The sequence below is a fragment of the Gobius niger genome, assembly GCF_951799975.1.
Source record: "Gobius niger genome assembly, chromosome: 6".
Lineage (NCBI taxonomy): Eukaryota > Metazoa > Chordata > Actinopteri > Gobiiformes > Gobiidae > Gobius > Gobius niger.
The window spans coordinates 7099303-7127266 of NC_136857.1; the positions used below are offsets into that span (position 1 = coordinate 7099303).

Below are 27964 nucleotides of genomic sequence, written 5' to 3' on the forward strand. Positions count from 1 at the left end.
GTACCATGCCGTCTAAGGTAGCTGTAAAACATAAATAAAGCCTGATATTGGACATATTCAGACCATGTACAATAACTGCAGTCCCATTCCATTGCGCTTATCATAATTGTGCTGTCTTTGAATTCCCCGTGATACAGAAAGGCCTATTGTCTCCATAAGTGCAGTTTTTTGAATAAAGAACAATTTTTGGTATCAGACTTCACCGTAATAACTAGGCGTAAATAGAGGGGTACAGATCCTCCCTTAACTCTCTGTAAATAAGCTGCCGAACTATTTAAAAGGACAACATATAATTTTTTGAATGGCGGAGGAGGTGTGGTTCAGCATATTTTTTTCATTACCACGCTTCGCTAGGTTTCGCACACAGAGAATGATTGCTTAATATTTTACAGGCTCTATCGATCGTGTTGTCACGGGGAATTTTCTTTTTGTAGTCACTCAGCTGGTAAGACTTGTCCCCGTGCGAGTCCATTGTGTGGGGACGTTAGGAGGAGTGGTGACAGAGAAGCAAGGGGCCATCACTGTCAATCAGAGCAGATCAAAAAAGCGGCGCACGGATGACTGCTTCATGTAAGGGTGATATGTAGAGTGACACAGCCATGTCGCATTAGCCGTGACGGTATTGGCGGGATCGCGGGTGACCTCCTCTCCGCGCTCATCCCGACTCTTATCCTGTCCGCCTCACCTTTGCCAAAAGCCAGAGCTGTTTGTCATGGATGATTTGGTAATAAAATGAGAAAGGTGTTGAGTCAGCAAGAGAAGTCTCCGTTCCACCTGGCCCTCTGTCATCCCCTTTTCCCTTTAGTACACACACAGCAGGGCTTATGTAAAACCTGTCTGGCACACACTGCTGCCTGAGCTCCCTCCGAGTCGCTAACATGAGAGGAGACAGACACTGCCTTTGGACATGATTAATCTTTCAAATGATGCACATTTTACATTAAATTAATTACAACTTTAAACGAAATAGTTTTAATACCTGCCTGTAACAACAACAACAACAGGTGTAATGAAATTATAAATAAAGAGAATCCCTAGAGAACAGACATTTTTACTACATTACGCAATATTAAGTTTACCCAGACTCTAAAGTTTATGCCCATTTAATTAATCTTAGATTTCCTTATCTCTGCCTTTATAGCAGACATTAGTTGGTCCTTCTGTGCAACAATCCTGGATCCAAGAAAAATGATGCCAAAGAAAATCATTAACTGCATATTGTAAGTTTAAAACTTTTTATTTGAGCCATGTGGCTTCTAATATTATGCGTATAGGCTTTTTGTTGCCCCCTGCTGTCTTACACTCTTGCTTTAATCTTCCCAATACCATATGTTTCATCTTACCTTCCATAGGGCCGCCCCCAAGACATTTCTGCTGCTGATTACAGCATTCATTAAGTTGCTATAGAACACTTTTAGGCGTTTAAGTTATTAGACTTCATACTATACGCTTATGTCTCGGCCAAATGCTGCAACGTGTTGATACCGCACGTCACAGCGCAGTGTCTAATTCTGTGCATTTATCAAAGCTCACTTGAATTGGCTGGGTCAAATGACTCAGCAAGCCAAATAATTTGTCTAATGAAGTGCAAAAAGGAGTCTGTCAGAGCCTCTTTCCTGTGGCAGACGCACATTACTGCAGCTACTGTAGATAGCATTACTAGGGCTGACTGAAGGGAAAGAGTATGGTAATGGAGAACACAAACTTGATGGGCTCTGGGGAGCTTCAGCTGACACGAAAGGACCGCTCAACAGTTTTCTGCCAACTTAAATATTTATAGCAGGGAAATATCCTTGCACATGAACGCTTTGAGTGATGCAGATTCTCCACATGAAGGTTGTATGTAGCACAGATCCAATGTGCTACATCCTCAGACCTGAAATAAGACACTTGTATGAGGATGTTGGAATTTTTTTAGATCAGTCTTATGCAAAGTAGGTTTTTGGTCCATACGGTAGCTTTATGCAAAACAGTGACCTAACAGTGTTTTGACTTTGAGGAATATTGTGTACCCTATGATAATATATGGCGCCAATGTAGTGCGTGAGGATCATACATTATGCAGACTTATGCAGACCGTAAAAAGCCCCGTAGTAGGACAGTCTGTGGACATAACTAGCCTGTGCTGCTCTCACTTTCACTGTGAAGACGCTGACAAATACGCGAGCACTCACTTTGACTGTTATTCAAATAAGTCACTCGTGCTGCCATCCTGTCCTCCTCAGCAGGGCGCATTTTATCCAACTAGTAAACAAGAGCGACCAAGCAGCAGCTCTTCAGATGAATATTGTATACTCTGAGTGTGGCTAAGTGTTGTTGTTTATGTCACGGCCACTGTTTATAGTGCTTGGTGGGCCTCTTAGTGCAGTTAAGTTTCTACAGCATCCCACTAAGGCCATCAATTCTCCACAAGATGGTCTGGGTTTGTGTTTTTCCTTCCGCCGCTCACACTCACACCCCTCATCGTCCTCCGTGCTCGGCTGGTGTTGCCTGCCTGCTCCCACATCTTCGCTCGCCCATCTCACCTTCCTTCCTTTCCAGATGGCGCATTTCACAACCTGCTAGGCACGATCAATCAAGCCCAGATGCAGACTTGGCTATTAAGGTCAGTAATGATTGGCCTTTGAGCGTTATGGGCCCAGCTCCTGTTGTAAAGCCATGCATCAAACTCTGTTCCAGCACTCAGCTCGCCTGCCCTTAACAAGCCAGCTTAAAATATCGGCCGGAGGATACAAAATGAAAAGGGTACAACCTTATCTCTCCGAAGACAGGCCGCTGTAGCCCCAAGGTGTAATAAAACTACAGAACTTGGCCGTCGCCTAGAGTCATCTCTTTTATAAGCAATATCTTTCAAAGATCAGCTAAGCGGTGGGCTATGGGTGCTGTCTGGAGAGATGTAATGCATCACACCATATCCCCTCCGCAGGAAAAAAAAAACACCTCTGCTCACTCTTCCGGGGAAGCTCGGTTCCTCCACTGTTGCCTCGTCCCTGCCTGGGATTGTCCGTTAATAGTGTGAGAAGCCGGGTTTGAGGGGAGATTTGACTGGGTGCTGAACCTTGCCCCTCCGTGAGCTCTCCACAGGTATAATCCATGAAGAACAGCTGAACTCCGGTGCACAGAAGAGAGACCCCTAGAGGTCGTGAGGACAGCTGCGGCTCCAGTATTGGACAGGAGCATCAGGCCGGCTTCTTAATATGGCTTTAAATCCTCCTTATTGAGTTAGTTTCCCATCAGCCGTATTTGCACCTGGAAAAGCCACGTTGGGGGAGTTTCAGTCCAAGTAGTGATTTCATTTGGATCCATGAGTGCCAGGGGGCAGTAAGAACAACAGACTGCAGCCAGGGGACACAGGGGGTCGTGGGAAATGTGCTCTCATTGGAGGATATTTGCTCAAATAGTTTCTCCTGATGTTGGTTTGATCTTATAACAAGTCCCTGAATCACAGCTGTGTCAGTCATAAGTGTAATTTAGTGGAGCCTGTTCTTGTGGGGCCTGATCTTTACATCGGCTGCTATGGCCAGTCATTTAACCATTAAATACATTCTCGATTGCGACATGTCTCTGTGTACAACACTGTCTTCCAGTAGAGCTTCTTTATTTGCATTTGATTAGAGCTACACAATACTGCTGTTCACACAATTATAGGTGACACAAAATCGATATCATAAAAAGACTTAAAGTGATAGTCTGTCAATTTAAACGTTTTACAGATTTAATAGATTGTGTATAATTGACTGTCTGGGCCTGAAATTTTATGGAATGTAAGTAAAATTGAATAATATTATTTTTCAAATGTCACTACCTTTGCAGATTTCAGTAACTTATCAGAATCCACAGGCTATCACTTTGACCAATGAGACGAGATTTCCTGTGGACCGGCCTGTTGGGTCCAATCAGGAGAGAATGGTGAGGGAGCTTGATCATATACTTCTGAAAGTTTGCAAAAAAGGAATGGCTTTCTGATCCAATCTTACAGACTATCACTTTAATATATTGCAGAATCCCTGAGATTTTCTTTGAATGCACTGTTTAGACAAAAAAGCAGGGTAACTTGAAAAAAAATTATAATAACCAATTCAATGATACGTACTAGATGTTTTGTGAACAGCAATAATATGGCATTATTCAAGACAGTTCAAGACTTTTTATCCCACTTTTTCCCCCCACTTATTCCAACATTCTGCATCCCTACATTTAATTAAGCTGTATTTAATTTGTGTTTGTTTCATTGTTATTTTTCCTCAAAACAATTTCCCCTGTGCTACAGCTAATAAAATGTTTGATTCTTGTGTTCCGAAAATATCAGCTTTCCACCGAGAGTAAAGGTTAAGCTATTTCAAGGGCCATACAATTCTGGACTAGAGCGACCCCGGCGCAGGCACAGCGTGCTATGATTGCTTTTTATATTACATGTCTTTTCGGCGTGTGTGGAACATGACGTCTTCTGCGTATCTATGGCGGGCTGGCCCTCTCTCTGGTTGGCTCGTTGGCCTTGATGTCATCCTCTGCACACCGCCTTCTCCAGCGGGTACGGAGTGGACCAGGTCAGCCCCAGCCAGTCAGTCTGGAACCCTTTTGCACAGGCCCATAAAACACAGAAGCACAGAGCAGAAAATTGAAAGCATCGCGGAGGTGCCACGGCTGTACTGGGGAGGAAGATAAAAGTCTTTGGCCAGGGTTGGAAGCGCCATAGCTGCAAATGCATGCTGGGGGCTGTAGGATTTAATAACCTAAGACCATGGGGTTGCGGGGCACAGTGTAGCCCAGGCTGTGTATAGCATGTGACACTAAATAGCAAACCCATATGATGAATCATTTAGCCGATGGCAGTGTCCTGTGACTGCATTGTATATTCCATGTATTATAGATAGACTGGCGATGCGCGCCTTGTCATTCACTGTCTCCGTTATGATCCTAGTTGTGGCGTTATGGCCTGTCATGAGCACATCTCGCTGGATCAAATAATGCTTGCCCAGAGAGATTGTGTTGTGAGTTATATAGATGAAGTCGTCACAGCTGCTGTTTGATCAGCCGGCCCCTCTGTGGACGTCATTCGGACTAAAGCTGTCACGGAAGCACAGGGAGCGTGATTTATCCACACGGCCACTCCTTCCTGCCACCTTTGGCGTTCTCTCACAGCCGCGGCACACAATAAGCTGATGGCTTTTCTCCAATTTGACCTATAAGCCATAGCCCTTCTCCACTTCCTTCCTTTCATTTGTGCTAATTCACTCTCCAGCGCATACTGTATCTCTGTATAAGCAATGGCGCCGAGTCTTCCCCTTTTTTAACGCCTTGTACTCGTAAAGATGCTGTGGGGTTTTTATCAGTGGAATAAAAAGCCGAATGTTAGCCTTAGTGCACTGGGCCGTTCCCTCAACTCGCAGCCTGACAAATGAGTTGTGACCTTGAGTAATATTTGCCCATTATTCAGAAGGCACCCGAGCACATATTAAAAATAGCCCTCATTTCACAGGCCGCGCCAGGATAGATGCCGAGACTGCGCGGTTATTAGAGGAGCGTGTAGGTGCCGGTACATGCACGCCACGGCCTCATATTCCGCTCATGGAGGGTGTTTTATTTTACATATCAGTGTCTAAAAGGGAATAGATACAAGAGGTTAATTGTGTTGCGGCTCATTACGTATGGATTCACTCCAGGAATTAAAATAACTGTTGGTCTACGGCCGCAGTCACATGTAGTTACACACTGCTGAATGGGGAGAATAATGATGTGTCCTTGAATTGATAGAAGCTTCTGAGGGAATATAAAATAGAACTGAGAGCGGATTGGACGTATGCAATATTTAAATAAATGTAGGCTGTTATCTGCGTAATGGTACGGGAGGTGTGTCGCCATGGTAATGTTTGATTAGCTTTAGCGTACTAGCCTGGATGTCTGGTTCCAGTCTCCTGTGCGGATAATTGCCTGCTACATTGAATAAACACTGCAATTTCTTTCACTTTTGGCGCAGTTTTACCGATGGAGCCTGGTGTCTGGTGAAGGGTATTATTTGTGTCGTGCGCCATCTAAAATTTTCTGAAAAGAGTCAAATGCACTTCAGCCACAAAAAAATATTGAAGGGAAAGAAGGTCTGTTGTGTGATTTATTGCTCAGAGCCGTGTTTCTTACACGCGGGGTCATCTACTGGTCCGGTCTGTGTTTGACCTCTTTGGCTTTCTTTGAGTTAGCTCTTATTTACGATTCAGCCATGGTTTAGTGCTGTTAGATCAGTTTAGCCTTTAAAGGGAGCGTGCCATACAGAACTAGGTTTTCACCATGGTGTCACTTTGCTCTCTCGTGAGAAACATGGAGTAGCATTTTGCTTCGATCAAGCAGGTTTGGACTAATCCTGTCACTTTGTCACAAATATACGTCCACTTTAAACCTGTTAGTCTTTGACGTACCTGAGGTAGATCTGGTGGTACAAATGGAGTCACTGGCTTCAGACATTTGCACATCTTGGTTTAGGTTTTTAGGTTTAGTCTTATGCTTCTATCATTCATATACCAACTTACACATAGCCTGAAGCCTCCATTGTGTTATGGGCAATTACTTTGTACATTTGTAATCAATTTTTCAAAACCTTGTATATAAATAATGCATTTTAATGGCACCTGACACTAAATCTCCTCGTCTATAGCCCCGGGCTGTACTTTGAACACACCTTTTATGACAGTATTTAAGGGTCAGTGGCGCCCTCCACTCGGCGGCCTCTGCCCTCTCTCCCCCAGAGGACCGTTTAGCCCCTGCAGCCCCACACCACGACGGCACAGCCAACTCTGGAGCTGAAAGGCATGATGGGTAATAAGTGGAAATGGCAGTGATCCGACTCGCGGGCTCTCAAATGCCAGTGGTAGAAGAAGAAGTCAGACCGGACCCTGATGTGACCCCTGGATTGGGCCCTGCATGACTGGAACCATTATCTGCCACTTTGACCCCAAACCCTCACCTCTCTCTAACCCTACTTATCGCCTTATTCGGTGCTCAGTTGTCCCACATTTAAGCCACCACTGGCTCGTCCCTCTTTATTTTGGTCACTCCTTTCATCATATCACGGCTTATTGCCTCCTATACCTCGCCTGTCATCGTGCGTTTTCACCTCTTCTGTCTACTTGTTTTTCGCGCCGCTTGGACCACGTTACCGTTTCATTCCCACCTTCTCTCACAGATGTCCCCTTTCTCTCCCGGACTTTGGTGTTATGGGCCTTTCCGTCGTGCTCCTTGACCCCCCGGTGGCACTCCTAAGTTTGGTGGAGCAGGCAGCCTGTGAGTGGCAAGGTGACATTGCGTGTCATATCAGCATTCCACGGCAGTCCCCTTTCTCTCCGGAGAGTAATTATTTCTTTCAGAGTGAAAGGTTCAATTTGCTATAAAAGAACAAGAGCCTCAGGTATAGAGGCGGCAGGGGTGGGAGAGAGCGAGGAGGGAGAGGAACTGATAGGGTTGGTGAAGAAAGAGAGGCGAGGAATTAGTGGATGGGGCTTTTGCAGGAGGGGAGAGGGGGAGGAGACGGTTATGGAGAGCAGTTTAATGGAACGCAGCACTGGGGCATAACATTATGTCACAAAGCTGGGTTCAAATTGACAAAGTTTACAAAGACAATGAATCCATGTAAACAACTGTAGCTCAAATTATGGATGTTTTCACGATAGTATTATAGTTTCCCCATATAGTGAGAGACTGTTATTGGATGGTGAGAGGAGTGGGAGGCAAAGAAAGACATGGATCACAGGTATAATGGACCGGAGTGGCTTTAAATACTCATATTCAAACAATTTTAATGTATTATAGTAACTTAAGGGCTCGGCCTTGTGCTGTTTATGAAGTTCAATATAACAATCTTATCAATTAGGTGTAGATTTGAATAAAATACTATAAAAAAAAAATTATATGCAGGCCCAGAAAGTGGCCAATTGAAAAACTCAAAAACTAAACTGCACTTTCATACCTTCATTTCTGCTGCATAAAAGGCTTCTATTATCATTATGATTTTCATTTCATTTCATTAATAAAGTTATTGATTTGCTCCTCGCTGTGTTCTGCTTTCATGATTGATCTTTAATCTTCATTTTGAGTCACGTTTGTGGCGACTAACTCTCCCTGTGGTGGTCTTGTCACTATACCTTTTTAATTTACTGACTGCAAAAGAATATATGTGTGTTTTCAGAGTATCTGTCAGAAACTCTCATATTTACTTTGGAATAATAACGCGTAGAGCCAAACAGAAGTCATGGGCAGACGTCGGTGGACTGTTATTCCTGATGCTTGTATATTTTTGGACTCTATTTTTGTTTGGGGAGCGTCTACACTTTTAAATTGTAAATTTGTTCTGGAGTGGCCCCAGAGGATGCATTTTTGAGGGTAGTGGGTGGGGGCACTGAGGTTTTTTGTCGGTAAGCTGTCTCATTTCCATTGCCACATCCTCCTGCGCCCGAATGCTGAACGCTGCCCCCCTCAGTAACCTCCCGTAAAATGTAGGGTCTCTCCGGTGCGGGACTGTTTTTTTCCTTCCTGGTGGAGTGTCTCTCACCACTGGGATTAAGGAGGCTCTCCAGACAGGCTCAGGCGCTTATTTAAAGCAGCAGGCTTGTCACCGGGACTATTTTAAGTGGAAGCTTGAAAGCAATTGCTGCCCTGTTCCAGCGCGATGTTGGCTATGAGTTATTATGCAGCGCTTCAGTGGCGAGGAGCAGTGGAACCAAAAAACCCCGCCATGTTGCTTTCACACGAAACCGCGCGGCACGGAAGGATGACAGTGCAGAGAAAACTTTCTGCTAAATGTTGTCGTTGCTTTGTCTGCAATAAAACTCAGCACACAGATTTCCTCAATTATTTAATCACTCCTTTAAGCACTATCTGTAACAGCGGCTGCCTTGGGGACGGTATCAAGCGTTGGAATGGCTTTTCTGATCATTTTATGCAAAGAATTTCTCCAAGAATTGTAGTGATTGGTCATAAGCTCGGCACGCCTCAGGCAGAGAAGACGATGCTAGGCCAAAAATACATCTTACTTTTTTATTGCTTATTGTCTTTTATCTTCCAAATGTAATACACAGGGGTTTCAGTGTGTCTCGCCTGCTGAATATATTCTGATCCCGCTCTATCGGCAGAAGCGGCAGAGAATCTTTCTGGGTAAAAGCGCTGTTGGATGCAGCTGCGTCTTGCTCTGTTGACTGAAGCGATTTTAATGTTTTATTGATTTTTTGATTTATTTTTTTCTGCTTCAGACTCCATATACACACTTTCACTCTGTCTTCGTCATGAAAAACAGCCAAACAGGCAAATATCCCCATCAGCTGCTGTCCTCATCCCTATGTGCTCACATCCCAATCCAAGGGAACCTTAGAAAGAGGCCACTGCTGGTTTTATTTATTTATTTGATCTTTATTTAACCAGGTAGTGAGAGTGACCCGTAAGAGTCTGTCTCTGTCTGTGTCAAGAGGCAGAAACCCACAAGAATATACAGTTCACATATCAAAGATATATCAAATACAAAATACATCTGCAACCACTACGGCTTTGTACTGGTTCCATCAACTGGTTTGGTGAGACCAACTCTCGAAAACTCCACTCATTTTGCAGCTGATTCCAATCAAAAGGAGCACAAAACTGAAAAGCCTTTTCCCATCTCAGTCCTTACACTGGGAACTGACAGGACACAGTTTACAGGAATCAATCCTGTTAACCAAAAAGGTAAAGGTAGATGCCCCCCAGATGCAGCATAAGGTCAGCATTTTACACTAAAACATTGTTTTGTTTTGTTTTTCCGTAACGTAAAAGTAAAAAATATTTCATGCAACTGTTAAATTTCCCAATTAGAAAGCAGTTTGAGCCCCACAGAGTTGCCTGATCTTATGACTAAAAATGAAGAATGTTCTTATGAAGAATGTTCTTCTGAAAGCTGTCATAAACCGAATATTCCATGAATAAAACAAAATCCATCCTCGGCACGTTGAGATAAACAGCTCCGAGTGTGTTTTCCTCAGTAAGCTAATGCTAACAGCAAACAAGCCCTCTCCGCAGACAGCATGACACAGTGGTTAAAAACAGTGAGAGATTTTTGTGACTGCTGCTAATCATCATTAACCACAGAGAGTCACACCTCTCCCCTGTCCTGTAGACACACCCTGAGCCTCATCCGGGCGTGGCTTATTCAGCGCTAACAGTGCCTCGTTCCCTCACTTTATCTGAGAAGTATAGAGACAAGGAAGTTTCCTGTCCAGCCACACTCCCCAGAGTCACACTGCCGCTCATGGCAGTGTTAAAGTGACAGGGAGGCCCACACGGAAACAGCTGATTTATGAGCAATGAACTCATAAAATGAAGCATTCTAGCTAACCTTCACTCTCTGAAAATAAATAGTTACACTTAACCTTAACTTCTACACAATAAGAACTCGCCCCTGGTTGTTGGAGCATTAGTTACAACAGCTGTACCGTCTCTTCTGTTTCTTTTAGTGCTTGTGTAAAAATTACACAGTTAGTGAAATTAAGCGTAACCACCTGTACAACTACAGCAATAACAGCAGCAGGAGAACAGCAGCTGGGCCTCAAACAGCCGACAGCAGCAGTGCAGGTTTTTATGGCTTTACAGTAGTATATTCTATAGACACAAAGAAAGAGAATACAATAAACGTTCAGCTTTGCGCTACACGTGTCTGTTAATGTGTTGTGGTGGGCCCAGGGAGGAGTGAGTGTAGGGTGAAACACTTTGTGAGGATTTAAACAGCAGCTGATAGCACAGCATGTATGTGCTTGTTCTCTCTCCAAGGCGTTAGAGCAAACCACAGCACTCCGTCTCCTCGACTCTCAAACGTGCAACAACATCTCCAAGGTTGTATAAATCATGCCACTCTCAGTACTGAACCAACACTTCCTGCCCACCACCAACCATTACCAGCCCACCCTGAGCTCCGATAACAAAGCGTCCTATCTTAATAAGCATCCACCATGGGGAGCTAATGGTCTCACTGCTCCTTTTAATTTTATTCATACCTAACTATGAGATATTAATAATGAATGCAGAGTAAACAACAGTTTAAGATGCTAGCCACGCCATTGTGGACTAATTGGCTCATTAAATGTAACATTAGGTGGGAGAGGGGCCCTTGATTGGGAGCTGTAGGCCCAAGTCAATGCTAACACTCTGAGATCATTGATCTTTACCCAGCCTGCTCGGCTCTGATTAAAGAGCAATAAAGATGGGGCTGGTTCCCCTCGGCTCCATAATACTGCTATGATTCCTCACTATTGCTGCGGATGTTGCCAAGACAGATATTGTGCCTTTCACAGCCGTGCAGCTCAGCGCCTGCGAGCCCGGCAGACCAGACCACACAGCAGACCACGGCCCGTGGAGCAGCAGAGGTGCTAAATGATGTGAGGCGGGATCGATGAGAGGCATCCCGCACCCACCAGCTCACCTCTCTGCCCAGGTCCTGACACCACCCCGGAGAGGCTTTGTGTGTCTGGCACATCCCTCGTGTTGCAGCTGCTCAAGGGGTCTCTAAAGTGCCCCTGGCTAGTACTTTGGCTCCCCTTTGAAAAATTGAAGAGGCCCGAAATAAATTGACGTGGCCGTCCCAGTGCAACCTTACAGCCTTTTTTGTTTCACAAACGCTGGGACCTTGCAGAGAAGCTCCTCTATGTTGGATCTGTGGGGATTATCTTTTACTCTTATGTGAAAGTATTTTACATTATTTACAAGGTTATCCTTAAGATATGCGTGCTTCTGAAGGGCACATAAACATGCTGTGTTTGTATTCTGTGCTGAACAGGTGATGATGGAGATTAGGGCTCAGATTGGTCGAGGCAACCCAGTGGCATATGGCCTGGGCAGACCCTGAACCCTGTGCACAGCCTCCACTGGGCAGCTATAGACTGCCTTTTACTGTCGCTGTCTGGCCTGGGCATTGACTCTAAGCCTAATAAACATCCAATATGTTATCCTACCATCACACAACAAGTGGAGATGATACTCTGTAAAAACACAACACGCCCCGAGATTGGTGCGCCGTAAAAGCCTTTTACACACTAGGTGAACCAGTAAAGGCCCCGGCGGCTCACACAAACAGACCCCGCGCTCCGCAGCGATTGCAAGTGCTAGACTGCTGTCGGGTAATTGCCAGATCTCTTGAAAAGATTAGCAACTCCAAACAGCATAACATTCTACAGTTATTTAAGGTGAAATGAGGAAAACAGCGATGAAACGTCTCTTCTTTTGTGCGCTTTCTGTGTTTTGTCTCTAACAATGCGAGGTCAATATGCCATTATGTTAAGCACAACAATCCTTACAGACTGTTCATCTTTCCTGGCAGTATAAGAAATGCTTCCAATCTCATAAACACAGCTATTTGTGGATTTAGTGTTGAGCGGGCCTTGTTGCGTGCCTACTCATATCATCAGGCCTTCTCAAACCGCTGTGATATCAATCTGGACATTTCCTATCAAGAAACCCTATGACTTTCCATGCATCACATTAATTCAACCTGACTACACTTTTAGAGACTCCTGGAACCCATTTTATGTATACACATGCACGGATTACATTGACTTCTCTATTTCCCTGCTGGCCTGGATGTTTATTTTGATAAAAAAATGCTAAATGCCAAGCACTTACAAACAAACATCAAGCCTTTTTTTCTAATCCCCTTGACTTGCAGCTGCCATGTTCGTGTTCACAGCCAACAACTATTACAATAAGACGAGTGTGTGGAGCAGCATAGCAAGAAATCAAACCTCGATAACAAGTGCCTGGAGCCTAGTTCAAGGCACTGGCTGATATCTCCCACGTACAGCCCTCCATTTTACCTCTTTCTACTCCCTCCTTTCTTTGCCCTCCGCTGCCCCACCTTCCTGATCTCATCTGGAGCCAGAACAGGTGCTGGGGGGAGATAGAGGAAGCGGCAGAAGAGGCATCTCCACCCGGGCTAATGACGTCTGCTCCCCCCGCTCCGCGCACCACGTCCAAACATTTTTCTCAGTGGCTGCCAGACCCAAGCCAGATGAGAACAGGAAACATCACAGTAGCGACGGCAGGATGAAGATGGGCCCCTGCAGATGGAGAGGAGATTGCAATAAGTGTGCGACCACATGGTCTCCCCAAATCAGGCTGCGCCCTCCTAAAACTATTATATGGCAGTAGAGATCAGTAATGTGTTGTCAAAGCCTTCTTGGACTAACTATTTGGTGGAGAAACTACTTTCCTAAGAAAGGGTGTGGCTTTGTGTTACCTTATGCAGTAGGGGGAAACTGCAGGGGTTTTGTTTAGTTTTTGTCTTTTGACAGCACAAAATCCCAGTTTATTTCAAGCCAGTTATCACCTTGAGGCAAAAATGAGAATATTAGCCCATACAAATGACAGGAACCCATTCACAAACAGAGAACAATGTTGTGTATTCCATTCAATGTAATTCATAGAGTGCAGTGAGCAATGTACAGGACAAATTAAACAACCTTCACACGTGAGAATATATCAGCACCGCAGGGAGAGCAGCAGTTGTCTGGGTCAGCTGTGCACGTCCATCTTCAAACTACTGACCTTTCATGACTGTCGGGACGACATTATAGACAGGGTGGTTTGAGAGGTGTACAGGAGGTTATTTTTACTATAAAGCACAGACCCAGTCTGAATCGTGGGGGGCCTTAGACACAACACTGTACAAAGGGCTGTCGGATCACAAGAGCAGCAGCTAATGACTCTCAGTTTCTCCCCAGATCAGAACAGAGACTAAACTAAGTAGTGAAGCAAAATGGTTGGATCATGGCAGATCCAACCACCGACATCAGGAGGGGCCAGCGTTGAGATAGACCTCTTGCGTGTGTGTTTGACCAGTCTTACATTTGACGACAATAACAGCTTCTGAGGAATTGTCCTCAACTTAATCAACTCTGTGTAGTCGATTTTTAAATCTCTACTACTATAGAAAATTCCTGAGCGACTGAAAGCCTACACTAACACATTTTATTTTTAAAAATATCTATGTTGCTGTTGTCCCATCATTCCTGAGTTGTTTGGGGGCCTTTCTGTCTGATGCTTGTGTATTATAAAGATGGGTTTTCTGGCACAACATCGCTGTCTCCCAGTGATCTTTACGCTGTGACTGTGGCATTGAAGGACAGGTCAATGAGGAGTATATATTTTCATACGTGGACAATTTTCACTTTAGCCTTACCTTGACCTAATGGATTTTAATGATGCAGGCTTCCATTATTGGCTTAAAGAGTATGCTATTTAACAAAGCCTAGGATAGGTTATTTCCTTAGATACTTTCTGTGTCTATTTTTTGAGTTTCTTATACAAATAAATAAACTTTCACACAACTCCCAGCACCACTTATTTTTTGGGGGGAAATACAGCATTTTCACTGCCCTTAGTGTTGTTTGACCGTAATATTACTCCAAGGTCAGCAGTTAGCAGCAGGAGGCTTGTGGAGGCGGTTGCATAGTTCAGACAGCATGCAAACAGCCACACAAATTAGCCGTGAACATGCACACTATTGCAGAAACTGTTGGAGAGCATACTACCAAAAGTACCAGCAAAGAAAGCTCGTCACAGCACGGGTCTTTTTTGTCCAAATACAATCATCTTTCCATGTTATGTATATTGGGATTTTTTCTGTGAAATAATGACTCATGGCTGTTGGTAAGTACAGTTATTTGGAGCTCGCACAAGTCAGACTTTTAAAGTGGACATATCATGCATATGGGGCTGAAATGATGTCTCTATAAAAAGAATAGTAACAATCAAAAGGCATAAGACTGGAGCTGGTGAAGACTTCGACTGGGGCTCTTCCTGCTGGCAGCTGTAGGACTAACGTATTAAAAAAATTACTTCCAGTTTCAGTTTACGCTGTGGTTTACCGCTGCAGATAAACACACTTTGAGCAGAACCACTCAGAACCGATATAATGATGAATTATTATTTAAAAGTCGATTTTGCATGATACAATGCCTGATCACGCCACAGAAGCTAAACAGAGTAGGGTTAATACCTGGATGGGAGACCGCGGGAGAATACCAGGAAGCCGGTGTTGGTGGTTGGAGGGTCCACTGGCACAGATGTGTGCAGCCACACTTCTGTCAATCCACTCCAGGGGAAACTGTAACTACACATACTATGTAGCTTACCACCATGGAGTGAATAAAAATCCCCTTCTCTAGTGCTTGGGGCGACTTGTCTCACGTAAAAACCGCTATACCAAATAAGATCCCTTCCCCTTCTTTTTGTATTTTTTCCCCATGTCGAACATTTGTATTTTATATTTCAAACCTCACATGACTCCAGTACAATATCAGTAATGACTCATAATGTACACTGGGAAAATTGTGCAAAGCAGAGCTGTAAGTTCAATTGGCAAATTGCAACGGCTCTTATTTAGTTATTATAAAGTCCTCTGCGAGTAACGATGTTCATGGGCTCCTAAAACAAACCTATTATTGTTTTACATTGCATGCTTTTTTTACTGTTGCATACAGTATTATTCAATTGTCTCTGGTTGTGCTTAAAATATGCCCTGTGATCTGGTTGTTGATTTTAAACAATTAGTACTTGCTAGTCTAGTTGTAATGTACAATACGCGGTACAATAGTTTAGCCGTAGTGAAAATGATTGTACCCTGCATGGCATGAGATGCAGTCAAATCACAAAAGTTTAAAGTATGTGTTTTGACTTGCGGATGTTCTTAGCGTTAAAATGTTCAGATATAAAACCTGATATAGACCGCTCTGGCGGAGTACACTTGGCAGAAACACACATTAATTGAAATATTTAAAGCACTCTACTCTCGGTACGCAAGTCAGGCTAACTTTACCCGTATACGCTCACACCGACGCCTCACACTGAAGGGGGAATGGCGAGATTAACGGATCACTTCCCAATTTTGCCGCGGCGCCCGGCAGTAATCAGATCTCGCCGTACCTGACATGAAGCTTGAATTCCATTAGGCTTTATTAGCAGTAATTATCCCCAGCCTCCACCCCATGCTGTTCCCTTGGTCCCTGTGCACTCCTCCATGTTCCCTCCAGATACTGACTTTGCCCTCTCCTTCCTGCACCCTTTATCACTCATCCTTCCCCACTTGCACCCTCGCTGTGAGAGTCAGCCCGCTCTAAATTGCATTAGTCGCCGTTTCATTGACGTCATTCTGTGTGCCGCCATAGACTAAAATATATGCATTTTTATTTCAAACCTCTCTGAAAACATGCCCATGATGTCATTTTTGTATCAATCCGAAATGCTCTCGATGTCGGTCGTAGACACTGCAAAAGCTAAAACTTCACATTCACGCCATGCATATCTTTTCTTAGTAATAGATAAGCCTCTTTTTGTCTTTACACGTGTTTCCTTTCGCGATGGGCTTAGGGATGAGACGGACAATTTCAGATAGCGTTTCCTCATTGAGGCAGAAAGCAGGCGTAAAGACTACAGAAAAGCCCAAATCCTCTGGGAGCAGCTTTTTACTCCCAGTTTGTGTTCATTTGTTCCCCCCGCTCCCCACGGCTGCCTTTGGGAGCGACTCAGCACTTGTTTTATTGGCCGTTACTGTGTGTCACCGAGCAAATGGCTTTTTACTCACAGGTGCGCAAGGAGGCTTCCATTACTTTTTGTATCAAGCTCAAATTATCCGGACGCCACTGGGCTAGTCCACTTCTCGCCTTTATTTGGTTTAGCATTTGTGAGTGGGTGGAGTAAAAATAAGTGTGTAAAAGACAATCTGGCTCCCCAAATGAGGGAGAAACACTAACACTTGTTTTAGATACAAGTAGGTGCGTATTAGCTGTGTTAATGTGTCCTCACTGTTGGATAAGATCAATTAAGCTAGTTCTCATTTTCAAACACTGATAATGATCTAGCCGAAAAAAAGATTGCAACATTATAGTCAGATGTCAGATGTGGTATGTGTAAACTTGTTTAAATACATGTTAAAGTTTCCTTGTTTGCACTTGCCAAATGTGTATATGTGCATGTGAGGTGTAGCAAAGTAGATGATGGAGCTGATTCCCTCTGTGCTGTTTATTATCACATTTGGTGTAATTATATAATTACTGCTAATCACCCACCTGAGGTGGCGCAGCAACATTACAGAACAAACAGAGCGACCTCAGCACATCTAACAGTCATTAACACTCTCCTCCCTCCCTCTCTCTCTCCTTCCGTCTGCAGCTTCTCTGCTTTCTCTGCGCTCGTTATCTCTGTCTTTATTTACATGCATGAAAACACACACTGTCTCTCTAATGTAATGAGCGTCCCAATCAAGCGTAATGAGATGAATAGGATTTCCTCCACAGATAGGGCAAATTTATAGAGGGAAAATCTCCCCAGCAGGTACGATTCTGATGCAAAACGGAAACATGAAGAAAGCCCCTCTAAATCATATCTGATGCTCCGTCTATTGGACAGCCAGTGGAGAGAATAGCATTGGTGTGTACCGTGTATTAGCTAACTGAATGTGCCAGTCTCCAAATGAGTGGGAATCGGGGGGGGGGGGGGGGGGGTGAATGCTTTTCCCAAGCAAAAGACAAATCTCCCGTTTCAGACTCCATTTCAAAGAACATGAAATTCAATATACCACTCCAATCTAGCCACGCTGTCATTGCTTATGCCTGTAACAGCAATCAGAGATATTGTATTCGCTCCCCCTGCCTCCCAGTGTCCATTTATGTTCATGTTTGCCAGTAAATATATTAAATGTCATTTAAGCTTTCTCAAGAACTTGATTGTGCCAGAGTCTTACCGTTGTCATACCTTTGCATATAGAGTTTTATTCACTCTCCAGCTGGATCGCCTTTACTCCCTCAAGTACCCCTGTCATCTAGTTGTTTTAAATCTCCTTGCTAAATTAAATTTCACCCTCTGCATTACACACAAATTGAAAAAAAAAGGGTACACAAAATGAGGTGTTTTGTTTACAGCGCCCCATTCGAACGAAGCGACATTTGAGTCTAGCATTAGCCTGACACCCTGCGGACTCTGGTGGCCACCTCTTCCCCATTTTTTTTTTCTACTTTTCTTTAAAGTCCATAAAAGTATTCCAGCAGGAGGAGGAGGAGAAGACAAAGAGCAGCCACACAGAGAAACAAACAACATCCGGACGCCCACTGAGAGGCATTATGGCGCCTGACAGTGTGATATGATGGCGGTGAGAGCCCCCCAAAACAGCTCACCCACATAACGAGACGGGGCAGTGCGGCTCAGGCCTCGAGAGGGAAGGGGGGGACAGTGATGGTGGGCGGAGACTTCGTTTGGAGCATGTCACTCAGAAAGCAAGCACTGCCACACCGACTTCTTGGAGCCCTAACCACCAAGACGACACAATAACACACATAACTACACACTAGTACGCTGTTGTACATCGGTTAATATTCTAAGCATTCCTTATCATTTATAAACACCTAACAGACCACATTGCTATAGTTATCCACTGGAATAAGTCCAGCTTTGGCGGCCAAATTATGTCCAGTCTACTCAAGCACTCATGTAAACTATCTACATATTATTTCTTTTTAATGCTTTTGATAATTTCACTGTTATATATGTGTTCCCAATCTAATACCTAGAGTCAACCATAATGATAGAAAAAATATCTAGGATTTTCTTCATCAAAGTCTGCGTTTTTACTGAATGGTGTAAAATAGCTGTATTTTTAATAATAAATATATATGTAGTGACTTGTAACAATATATAAGATGTCTAAAACAGAACCCAGCGCAGTGTTTTTGAGGATGGACTTCCCAGCGACGTGAAGTATTATTATTCATGAAAATGTCTGCCCCTTTTTTTTAAAAACATCACTTTCAATAAGGCTTCCACATCTGCCACGGCAACAGTTTGAATGTCCTATAGAAATCACAGAAATGTCTTTAGATATCTGAGCCAGTTCCTACAAATGCGCACATTTTGTTCGCTTCAAATTCAAATTGAACCTGTTAGGTTCAAGAGGTGTGTTTAGTCCTTTTCACGGCATTTACTTTCTGTCTTTATCATTGACATCTTATATAATAAAGTTTAGTGGCCACTGAATGTGTATCCGATCCCACAAAAAGCGAAATCTCACCTGAATGTGATTGATGGGTTGAGCTGAAAACATCTGGATCGAGCAATGTTTGAGGGCTAATGCTAACCGCTACAGGAAAAATACATTGAGCAGGCTAACGGATACTGAAAAGTTTCCCGGACTAGCCTTCTTGCTAACTGTCTGCATGCATAAGGATCGACTGCCACTTCACCTTTTTACCAAACCACTTCTGACCGTGCCTAACCAGATACAGAGTTGGTTTGGCAACTCATACTGCATCTGTTTAGGTGCCTCTAAACGATTAACAAATGATTAGGAAAGCGGTGTAAATGTTTGCTAAATGATGAAGTAACAAAAACAGTGTAGAAAGAAAGTAATCAAGGAGGGTGGCTGACGCCGAACCGTTGAGGCGCCTCATATCTGGCAGACAAAATGAATTTATCGGCAGACAGAGACAGGTGACACGGGGCGGCCATGTTCGTCAAATGGAAAAGAACGTTTAATTAAGTCCACGTTTGTGCGTCCATAGTGTGCGTGCCCGATAAGAACTCTGGCTGACAGATAACAACCTGTGTTCGACTTTAAGAAGACTTGTGATGGACTCCCTTGTTTGCTCACTTTTCTCCTCCTTTTCCTCTCACCATCTCGCTCTCTTCCTCAGTAGCATTGCAATTCTCCGAAAATGCAGTCGCAGCACATCTCACAGGCCTGGAGGAAGCCTATTAGTGTTCAGCACATTTCCCGCTCTAGGCCTGTTTGTAGGTACAGTATACACAGATGTATGGTCATCTTCATTCTCATCAAGTATCACTTAGGGATACACCTTGTTTTGCAGGAGTTAATGGGATGTGGCAATTGCTCTCAAACTGTGGCGTCTTTAGAATAAGTTCTGGCTCCGGGAGGCGGCTGTCCCCATTATCATCATCTCGTCTCCATCAGCTAGAGGTGAAAGCATCTATAAACAGGCTGCAGGGCGCTGTGCTGCTGTGTAAGCCGCCACTGCGTAAATGTTTTTGCTCTTAACTAAAGTTTGGATGCGTCATTTCATAGTGTTTCTGCTTGTGTTGTGCCATGTACCGATCGGGCCCAATAGATAGTGGGAATAAGCCAGTGAGTGAGCACTCTGTCCTCAGTAAGATGAGTTAAATTGTGGTAAAATTATCAAGTATGAGAATTGGAAGTCTAGTGCTAAGTTGTGTTGGTGCAACAAATTGGTAGTTTTCATGGTCTTCAGCAGAAATGATTCAAGGAGAGATTAATATAGGGATTAAACATTAAGGTCCACATTACAATTGCCGTGTTGATATATTTTCATCATCTATTATGGGCCCTATACCTGGTTTTTTTTATCACAAACAATGAAAGAGGAAACCATCCATCCATCCATCCATCCATCCATCCATCCATCCATCTTCTTCCACTTTTCCGTTTCCGGGTCGTGGGGGCAGCTGTTGGAGCTGCCCAAATCACATTGCACCAGCCCCTTATGGCTCCTCCTCCAGGTGGTAGGTCCACCGAAGGACGGCCTCACGATTCAAACTGGGCCTGTCGGGATGGGTGAAAGAGGAAACCACCAAATTAAAATGTTAGTAGTGATCCAAACTCATTCCTAACTTGCCTAACATATTTGTAGCAACCCGACGAGTTTATATGCACCTCACACAATTTGCAGGGTCACTTTTCAAGGTCATTTTCACAAGAATGCTAGAAACTAGCCTTCATGATATTCAAATTATATGAGGAGCACCTGTAATTATATACACAGTTTTTTACCCACAATTATCTGAGTTTACAATTCATATTAGGAGGAAATCATTCCACTATGAGATAAAAATCAGGTATCGGTCCTTTAAATGCAAAGCACATGAGTATTTTTGAGAGGAACATTATAGTTGTGAGGTGGCAGAAGCGCTAACCGCTCAGCCACAGCCATAAGGTCTTGTCTGTCGCAAAAGCAGGTGGTCAAAATGTTCTGCTCGATCCTGTTATAGAATCAGGAGGAGGTGTGTGCGTGATGACGACACCAGACCAATCTCATTTAGACAGGCGGAGGGCAGAGAGCCACCGGGACCTCGCTCACTCACACCTGAGGGGCCCCTGCTTTGGAACGGGGAGCGGCAGCTTTGCATGCAAATCACAGCCGGGAGCAAACGCCTGCCTCACACAGAGAAAGACTAGTGCCTGATTAAAATGAAGGGAGTCAACTTCTCGCGAACATAACTCTGATTGTTTCAGAGTCTCGCAGTCATCACGTTTGCACTGGGAACGCAGAGATGACATTCCTTGACATTTGGTGCGATCCGTGCGTCATAAAGCTGGCATAAAGGTTGACATACAGCTTACTTGACGATGGATTGGCTGTCATAAACATTGATGGCACTTCATAACAAATGATGCTAAATTTTCATCTCACTGTCATGACATTGAACAATGTCGTCGCCGCAATCGAATCCCAGACTCATTTTCTGAGCGCTGACCTAAATCTTAGTAATGTCACTTCGACCAACATGCTATGATTGAATGACTCTGTGATTGTGCGCTATTTGTCATCAGAAGTCATTATACAGCGTAAATATCATAATCAAAGTGTTATCAGCCGCCGGGGTCTGGGGATATAAACCTCCCAGTGTCTTTAGGAGTCTGACAATGATGCGGTTCATCCCGAGTCCACAAAGACACACTGCAGTCTCCTTTTTAAAGCACCCATAGGACAACACTGGTTCCTATTTGTTCCGTAATTTACATGTCCACCGTAACCTCATTCACTTTGAGAAGTCTATTTACAATGGCAGCTTTAATGTGCCTGAAAAGATATAATAAGACATCCGGAGAGCATTTTTTATTACGAACATGGGCATGTGAATGTACAAATGCTTGGTAGATCCGCGGCTCAGGGCGTGCCAAGGAGACGGCGGATCGGCCAGCTTCTCATCCGTATGCACGGCTCTTCCTCTCACCCAACTCTCCTGTATTTAATGATAACTCAGCCCATGCTTTGTTTACTAAGATGACAGGTCTATTTTCCTCTGATTTATAGCACTGTGGCATTCAAGGAGATACTGTACTTATTACTTTAAATGCAGTATGCAAAAAGAAGTGAGAGAGACAGGGCCGAGAGGGAGAGGAGGGGAGCGTCCTGGACATAATAAAGGGTCATCTTTCGCCTTCTGCTCCTGAGCCAGCAGCTGTTTGTTGAGGCCTAGACAGAGCGCTGAAAGCATATCACCTCCGGAGGTCAGACTGGAAGTGCTGCCACCGTCAGAGGCTCCTGCCAGCTACGTCTTAATGTTTTTTGTTCAGAGGGTTTGAGTGTGTGGCTGCCTGGGTATCCCTCCCCGGATCCTGGTATGCAAACAGCCTGAAAGGGACTCCCTCTGCTGGCAGACTACCAGACTCGCACACACAGCACAAAGCTGGCTGGCATGATAAAAGGCAGAGGCAGGTAGTGATGGGATTTATTGCTCTTTACTGCGAGCAGAATTGTTGGATTACATTCATTTCAATGAGCTGTTCAAAACACTCACTCATTTTTATATTGACTTACTTAGAAAAACAACAACCTTATTTTATTCTAGGAAAAGTCTTTGAGAGGCGCACATTTTTCATCAAAATCAAGATGTACTGCCATTGTTTTTCACTCTCTGAAATATGCAAATAATGGTTTGTTGAACAATTAAAGGAAATATAAATCTGCTAAGCCAAATATTGTTTAGTACAAAAAGCACTCAGTCATGCTGCCTGCTCTGTTTAATAAGTAGCATTATTAAAAACAACAAGAACATCAGTAACTTATGACGCATAAAAAGCTTAGAATCATCATCTAACTAAAGAAATGCAGTCCAGTCCATTTGACGACTTTTCACAAATGATTAACCCTGTTCAACCCTGAATGACCCATTCATAAGACACTGACGGCAGTAGCAGAGGAAAGAGGTGCACTCTGGGAAGTGGAGTCCAGGAGAAGAAGGTGTCACTGTTTTTGACGGATTTAGTTACAGTAGCGGGCAGATCAATTATTCCGGCCGGGCATGCATGGACGCGGGACAAATGGTGCGTGCAGCAGATAAATCAACCGGTGGTCTCCCGGAGAAACACTCCCAGACAAACATAGAAACGCGCCTGACGTCGGCATTTTATATCCCTCCCTTTTGCCATCAGTAACCTCCAGATTCTGCACCGGAATGGGGGGGGGGGACGGGACGGAAACGCGCATCCTGCCACAAATAACCATTCAGATTTGGGGGGGAAATAATGTCAGAAACGAGTGCTTTCGATCACTTTGAATGCCGATTTGGCTCTGAAGGACGGGAGTAGTATCTCCGCGTCCCCAGCCTGTGTGGAGGGAGATGAAAAAGGAGGGCTGTAGTTGCTGTTGAGAGATTGAAACGACGCTATATATTACAACCTCAGGAGACCAAGTCGGCAGTGCGAGTTACTACCCCTCGCCCCCGTCTCTGTCTCGCTTTTTCCTTCTGACTTTGACTTTGCTCTCGGTCCTTCTCCTTCTTTTACTGTTACATTTCTTATCGCAGCTCCACCCCCCCCCCACCCCCCAAACCCACTCCACCACCCCCACCCCTCGTGTATTGGCTCAGAGCGTTCCATCCGCGCACTTGTCTGTCTGGCTCCTTCTCGTATAGTCGTACATATGCGCGTCTGTCTCTGCATGATTGAATTTACTACTTTTCCACCTGTGTCTACTTTGGCGCTTGTCTTGCTCGCGCTCGCTCCTCCAGGTATGTTTTCACCAGGCGCTAATAAGTCGACTACTCTGCCGCTACCACCACCAGGGCCCCGTTCGTAAGTTTCACCCTTTGGCCTTGTTTCAGTATAAATTACACGCGCAGGTCAGATTTCTCTCCTCGACCTGCCAAAATGTCAAGTCGCTGCAGTCTCGCGCCCGGATTCATGTGGACTCAGGAACAGTGGGGGAGCTATTCCGAGAAAACGCACAGTCTTACCACAGCCAGAACGCATCAGAAACCACCGTTCGACTCATTATGATCGACATGAGTGCTTTTGTTGATCGGGCAAAATGATGTGTTAATTGGTTCATATTATATTGACCTGGCGTGTTACAGCGTTTGAAGTGTATAATGTTAGATCTTTAATAAATTCATGAGGCATATCTTGGTGTCAATGCTTGCTGGATGTAGAATCTGGAAGTTTCAATTTGACAACCAAAACAAAAATCAATGTTCTACCCATTGTTTTGTTACACACATGCTCTCATCCTGCTTGAAGATGAAGAAAAGAAAGCCTGTCTTTGCCCCACAATGGGTAAATTGTATTGTTAACCTCTTACCCCCCGCCTTAACCAAGTGTATTTTCTCCAGTTGATCAAACTGATTGAAACGGATCTTTTTCCTTGCGTTGTCGCCACTTTTTCCATCTCTTTTTCTGCACTTTTTTCCCTGCACTTTCATCATTTCTTGTCACATGAAGCTTCAGCGCAAATTCAACCTGGGAGACGTACCTGCAGTCTTCATGCATCGCCTCATCAACGGCAACCTTTACTAATCATCCAATCACGGCCCCAGGTCAAGCCACACCTTCACGTCAGCCAATCAGCTGCTTATTCCTGCTTCAGCCATTCATCGGCCAGGGTCCCCTTCTTAAGCCTGCCGGTCAATCACTCGACCATTTCCCAGCCGCGCTGCGACCCTCCTCCGCCCCTCTTCAGCCTGGCCTCTCCTCAGGCCTGCTCATCGGGTTGACCCGGCCGCCCCGGGTCTCGTCCTACCACCACCAGTGTCCGGGCTCCAGGAAAGATTCTGGCCATCTGGTCCGAGCCCCAATCACATTTCATGTTCAATAAAACCTCTCTAACGCAGTCTGTCTTTGTGAGCCTCTTCGGGTTAAAATTCTTGTTGCCCTTTTGTTGATTATTAGTGGCTTTTTTATTGCGTTTTTGTCACATTTTTTGCCACTTTTTCATCCTTGCTTTCTTCTCATTTGTGTCACTGTTTTGGTGCTTTTTTTTTTCTTCAAGAAGCTTTTACATTTGGTTAAAGCCAGACTGGAGAAAATGTGCTTGGTTCAGGCTTGGGTTAAGAGGTTAAACAATCAAGAATGGAAATCAACTATCACAAATATCTTAAACTATGAAAGCATGACTGTATCTGCTCATAGCGAATGACTTTGAGGATGATTAGCTTTACTTTGCCACTGTCAGCCCTCCACTGGCCCATTGTTCCCGGTGTTCCTCTTTCAAGGCTCAAAGTAGCTGCGATAAGCTCTTGCACAAAATGTAAGAATAAAATATTATATAGCGTTTGCTGCTAATATAGTGTCTAATTATAATTATAGAAGTCCCATTCAGACTTTCTTCTCTTTAGGCACAAGGACTGGACCCCCGGGGACGTCTTTTTAACTTGTGGAACTATAGCAGCACATTATTATAATTTCACATGCACACACTCTCTGATTATCTTACAAGTATTCAATCACTTTCTGGAGGAGTTTCTCCAAAGTCAAAGCTAACCTTCGCCTCGCAGATTAGAGCTATTAATTTGAGCGCGCATGGAGGACTTTGGCCGTATCAAAGCAGCAACAGGACACACAGAGACAGTTTTCATCTGGGTGATGCTGGCTGAGTGTGCGGAGGAGGAAGAAGAAAGGCAGGGCACGGCGGAGTCTCAGATCAAAAGCTCAGACCGGTGACAGCGCTCCGTCCCCTGCTGCGCGCTCAGATAACGCCAGGTGAGCGCCACAGGTTCCCCCTCGGCGCGAACGAGCCAGGCGCCCGGCCAGGAGAGATGCATGAACAAGCCAGCTTACAAACATCTCATAATAACTCAAGCAGAAGAAGCCCTCTGAATTAAAGTGTCACTTTTCATTTGCTTTCCCTTCCCTCTTTTCGGCTGGCTGGCTGATTCCCTGCTCCTCTCCTCTCCTCACCGCCGCCTCATCACAACAGAACATGGGCTCCTTCAGCTGAGTTCCCCCACTGTCTTCATCACAGGGCTGCCCGGGGGCTCTCGGCTCCTCCATCTGCCTGCTGCGTGTCTCCAGCTCTCCTTGTTTGTGGCAATTCACTTCTTTTTCCACCACCCCCCACCCCTTCAACTTCTATGCCTCGGTGCTGTGTTGCTATCTGCACTCTCCCCTTGTTCCCCCAGTCTGAGGTTTGGAGCCACAAAAACACAGACAGATAAGCAGCAGACAGATTAGGAAAAAGACACACAGGGCATTCTGTCTTGGTCCAACGTTGTTGACATAGCGGCAAACAAGAAATAAAGTGACCCTGGTGCTCCTGCAACATTTGGTCGATACTCTATCTGCCCCTGCGAGTTTTTCTGGCTGTCTCTTGGAGCTGACAGTCCACTCTTGCTTATTGCGCGATGCTGTTGACATTTTGTAAACCCTGCTAGGCCCAAAGTCAAAGGCAAGTCTTAAAACGGGACCTTTTTTTGTTGTATTTGTTTATTTTTTTATATCTTCACAGAAGTAGATATCGTCTGAAGCTGGCAGCTCTGAGCCAGGTGTCTGACGCGCGAGACAAAACACACAACGTTGGCCAAACTTGATTCAGTTTCCATAGTAACGCGGTGATAGATTTCATTACTTATCATTGTTCTCAGCCATCCTAATCCCAGCGCTAAGCCAGCCTGTTCAAATTGGGTGTGCGGGCTCCTGTCAAGGATGAAACTAGGTGAGGAGAGCAAAGATAGAAGCAAAGACCAAATGATGTACGTTCCTCCTCAAGTGCATCACCAGACTAAGCCCTTCCATGCAATACATTTAGGCCTGGGATAAAAATGGATTTTTACATGGATTTTCAATTGGGCACCGAAGCAAGGAATTACCAGGGTATTTTAAATGAGACATGCAACTCGTATTTTTCTGGTTTAATTTATGTTAAACAGATTACATTTTCCTTTAGAAAGGATAAATCTAATATATACAGTACATGTCTCACCGATTATTCATCTTGCTACTTTATTTGACCTTATTTGGCTGCTTATTAACCTGTTATCTGCCGTCTTAGGGTTAGGTTTAGGTTAGCAATTATGCATATTCAAATCTCAAGGCATATTGACAGGAGAGCTCACAGCCTTTTTGCCAGTGTGATTCCTCATTTGAAAGCCAAGACCTTCTAGTTTTTAAAACTATGTGTAAGAACTCGTCAGAAGTGATGTAAAGTGATTGTGAAGTAACAAAAGGGGCAGATATTATAATATTTGATTCTCTCCTCTGCTCATTGAAACTGTATTGTAATAAATGGAAATTTAATTAAATCTTTGTGGGTGAAACACATCTTGCATCACATAACCCTAACCCATGACCCTAAACCTAAACCTAACCCTAACCCTACCCCCTGATCAGGGAGGATGGCAACTAACAGGTCAATTGTATTGAAACATTAATACTGATAATACATCAAACTTGTATAGTGCTTTTTGGACACTCAAAGACGCTTTGGGGAATACAACAAAACAAAAAAGGGGGTTTAAGGAAAAGCTAGTTTGAACAGGTGGGTTTTGAGCACGGATTTGAAGTTTGGTAGTGAGTCAGAGTTTCTAATGGGCGGTGGGAGTGAGTTCCAAAGGGTGGGGGCGGCGATGGCGAAGGTCCGTTGGTTCCCCCAAGGTCCGTCAGTTTGTGCGGGTGATTTTGAGATATTTGGGATGTGGATAAAAAGTCTATTGGTAAAATGAATTGTTATAAATCGTTTACTTCCGAAGTGTGGAACTGTACAGTGACCATTTTCACCTTTCACATTGTCCAACTAAAGAATTTAAACAATCATCTTAAACTTCCTTCCTTCCTGTGCCGGCCCAATTCAAAATCTACTCTGCATCTAGCTTAAGGAAGGGAAAATCCCATTCATTTTTTTTTTTTTAAATGAATGAAGAAAATCTATTTTTGTAACTTGTGATCAATGGCCCTGTTGGCGACTCCAAAAGACACTATGCGTTTCTTGGAAGACTTTGACCTCGTTAT

General features: G+C 44.2%; 2 protein-coding genes across 6 annotated transcripts in view; one reads left to right on the forward strand and one right to left on the reverse strand.

Moving 5' to 3' along the window:
- The window catches only part of camta1a (calmodulin binding transcription activator 1a), a 305880-nt gene that overhangs the window by 200461 nt on the left and 77455 nt on the right, over positions 1–27964 (forward strand). The window lies entirely within an intron of this gene.
- The window catches only part of tnfrsf9a (tumor necrosis factor receptor superfamily, member 9a), a 133884-nt gene continuing 112059 nt past the window's right edge, over positions 6140–27964 (reverse strand). The window contains exon 8 of the mRNA XM_079558167.1: positions 6140–6150. The gene's annotated coding sequence lies outside the window, so the exon portion shown is untranslated. The remainder of the gene's footprint in view (positions 6151–27964) is intronic.